The 3,603-nt window shown below is 38.4% G+C and overlaps 1 long non-coding RNA gene across 1 annotated transcript; it reads left to right on the forward strand.

Moving 5' to 3' along the window:
- The first annotated feature begins 2,921 nt into the window (after positions 1-2,921).
- On the forward strand, positions 2,922-3,585 carry LOC113029671 (uncharacterized). The gene is made up of 3 exons (XR_003273457.1): positions 2,922-3,125; positions 3,251-3,391; positions 3,508-3,585. It is a non-coding gene; the product is annotated as an uncharacterized LOC113029671 (long non-coding RNA).
- The last annotated feature ends 18 nt before the right edge of the window (positions 3,586-3,603 follow it).

Consider the following 3,603-nt stretch of genomic DNA (forward strand, 5'->3'; position numbering starts at 1 on the left):
TGGTAAAAGTTAACATCGGTCAACGACAGGATGCAATCAGAGCTCAAGTAATGAAAAATAAAGCACACTCAGTACTGGATTATCTGATATCAGATCATTAACATCAGACAACTTGGCTGAACTCTAGCGGAACATTCACCACAAAACATTTTAATTCCTCCATATATCATGAAGCCAGTGAGGGAACTAATGCTGACTTAAATGAACAGCTAGGATCCACTTCTACTCTTCTTTTCTATTGTAAACAATATATGGAGGATGGGGATTGTATGTAAATATTGTAAGGATCTTTCTAATGTTTTATACCTTAATTTTGAAACATCTCTTTATGCCTGTGTCTGTGAAAGAACTGATGTCTGCACATGGATTATTTTTCTATCAGTAAAGACTATTAATTCTGATGATATTATAGCTACTCTTCATCAATCTTTCTGTCAGCTTTATATTTAGCTACCACCACCCTCAACCAGTTAATGTTGCTAAAGGCAATATTTCCAATCAAGGATGGTGGAATAGAACACAGCCAAAACTCGGTCTCCTCCTCTCTGATGTGTTCAAAGGTGCTCGTCAATCATCTGTAATTCTTCTGTGCCTTTAAAAAAACAAAAAACAAAACAAAACAAAAAAACAACAACATAGATTTAACAATAGAGAAAAACTTTTGTTCATTTGACTGAATATCCACCAAAGTGGGTGGACGAGATGGCGTCTTCAAGCACCAGATTCTATTTTAAACCAACAATCAGAAGAACGTTGGATTAGAGACAAGGAGGGGAACTGAACTGGCATCCAGACAACTGGTGAACTGGATTAGAATAAAGACAGAAAATAATTATTATTTGAACTTATAATCACATAAATTTATTCTAATCACTAAATTCACAAAAAGTATACACTAAAATATAAACCCCAGTTACAAAAGAAAAATCAAACAATAACAGAAGTCCGTATTTCACAAAAAAAAGCAAAGCTTTTTGCTCAGGTAGAGCAAGTGAGAACAGGAAAAAAGATATTGCAATATTATGCAGCTCTTACATAAAAGGCTGCATAATAACAGAAACATCTTTTCTTTTAAGCCCAAATATGTACTTACTCCAGTGAGTAACTAAGTAATGTTCTGCATTACTTTTAAGAAAAGAAACCAGTAATGTGTAATATTTTATTTAACTTTTGAGTGACCACCCTAACAAAGCATGTGAACTTTACTCTGACTTAAGTCTGAGTAGTCAGACAGCATTTTTCTGGAGTGAACACACACACACATGCACGCACGCACACACACACACACACACACACTTTATTCTGGGCTGACTATGAGGTCTTTTATTTATTATTCATTGCTGTTGAACAGCAGTGTGGACAGAGCCTCTTCTTGGTGGGTCCCGCACTTGATGGGGACTTGTGCCATTAGCTTGAAGTTGACCTCTACTGTTGTTCACCACATTCACATTGAGTTCCTGGTGAAGAGTCTTGGGTTCCTGTTGTACAGTTTTAGCATTCCAAGCTCCAAGTGTGGGGCATCGAGTCAGGCCTTGTAATAAATCCAGGCAGTGCACAGGTTGGTCAGTCTGGCCTTGCAGTTTCGGGCAACGGCTCTGTCTACCAGGAGCTGGTGTTTTGTTCCTCTGGTAATCCTACAATTCTATTTTTGTGCCTCGCTCATGTATTAACTGTAAATGTTGAAAAAGTATATTAGTTGAGCAGCTCTTGGAGCTTTTTTTTTTTCAACAGTTTTCTGAATTCTCATCCTGATCACCAGCTTCATGCAGCTCTGTCTGGTGTTCATGGGCTTACAACAACATAATAATCGATTATTTTTCAGGGTTAGTAATTATCAGTTTATTGAAAGATACAAACTCATTATGTTATTTTAATAATAACCAAAACTGCTTGGTGAATAATTGAATTAAATGATACAAGTTGAATTCTACTTTAAATCTGACCACATAAAGGCATATTTTCAGTAACTCTTCTGAAAATCTGAAAATCTGCCTCCTCCAACCTGTCCTACTTCAGGTAGAGTCCCTCCTCCTTCCATGAAACAGCTCACCTGTGTGTCTGTGTGTGTCTGTCTACAGCTCTTTTAATAACCTTTTGTTGCTGTTAATGCTTCAAAAAGATTGTGCGTGCTGCAAACTGAAACTATGCTGTATGCAGTTTCTAGTTTTCTAGTTTAAACATGTGAGGAATGTTTCCCTAGATGCAAACATCGATAATCAGCTTTAATGTCTGCATGTGATTCCTACTCTTTAAACTAGAGTTTGTGAACTCTGCAGATTGGGACAGTTTTGCTTTTCTCTGTTAAAATCCCAGAACCAGAAATGTGTGAGGCTCTGCTCTGAGATCCAGAACCAGATCACATCTGGGTAGATTTTGGCATAGAAAAAGTGTTCATGTGAATTTGTGAGTGCCCTGATGTACTCATTTCTAATTTACTCACTCGGCCTCTCTCAGTGAAAATCCTAGTACAGTGAGCTGTCACTAAATGTTTCCTTCAGTCTAAATTAAAGCTACACAGTCAGAAAACACCAGTCTGGCATGAACTGAATTCAAGACCAGTTCTCTTACTTTGAAGCTCTGGCTCCTCCTCTCTCTGACTGGCTGTTCACATTAACCCTGAACTGAAGATTCGTATTACCAGTGAATCAGTGTGTCTACAGCTCTCTGCAAACTCAGCAGGAATAGTTAGTCTGAAGCTTTTAGCTCTAATTACCCTAAAGGTTTTTTTCATGGATCGGCAGAAATGTTTGAAAATGTTTTTCAAAATGTTGTTATGTGCACATGAATGATTTGTGTTTCCTCTGCAGGTGAAGGTAGAAAGTGTGTGTGAGCTGATGTGAATTGAGCAGCATGGATCAGTGTGAAGACAGAGAGGAGGGAGCCCCTCCCTCTAAAACCACTCTGTGTGGGGAACATGAGAGCCAGACCAAAGCGCAGAGGTGAGATGACCATCTCTAACTGTCCATGACTCTTTTCCATGTCGCAGCTCAGCACTCGCATCACTGCTCCATCATTATTCACAGGAACCAACCTGGACCTCCACCCAGCTGTGTGTCCTTAATGAGTGACCAGTCTAAAGATGAAACCATTGAATTTAAACACCAGCATGTGTCTGCTCCAGAGAGGTGAGCAGTTATTAACATGAACTATTTGAATGTCAGCCAGGTGTCTGATTTAAATGGTGATGCTCGTTGTATTTTGTTTTATTTTTTTATTAATCTTTCATGGTTTCATAAATGCATCTCTGTAGGAGACCACTGGCTAAAAGGACATACACAAAAAAACGAGGAACTAAATGTAAACATGAGCCTGAACCCAGCTGTATGTCCTTAAGGAGTAAACAGTCAAAACGTGACCCCATTGAATTTCAACAGTCGCCTGCTGGAGAGAGGTGAGCTGTTAGTAACACTCTTTCATGTCAGTACAGTGTCTGATTTAAATGATGATGCTTATTTTATTTTTTATTTTTATAAATCCTTCATGGTTTCAAAAAATTTATCTCTGTAGGAGACCATTGACTCAAACAACATCCAGGAGAAAACGAGGAACTAAACGTATAAATGAACCTGGAACCAGATGTATGTCCTTAAGGAGTAACAGTCA

This window comes from Astatotilapia calliptera, chromosome 9 (genome assembly GCF_900246225.1).
Source record: "Astatotilapia calliptera chromosome 9, fAstCal1.2, whole genome shotgun sequence".
NCBI classification, from domain to species: Eukaryota; Metazoa; Chordata; class Actinopteri; order Cichliformes; family Cichlidae; genus Astatotilapia; species Astatotilapia calliptera.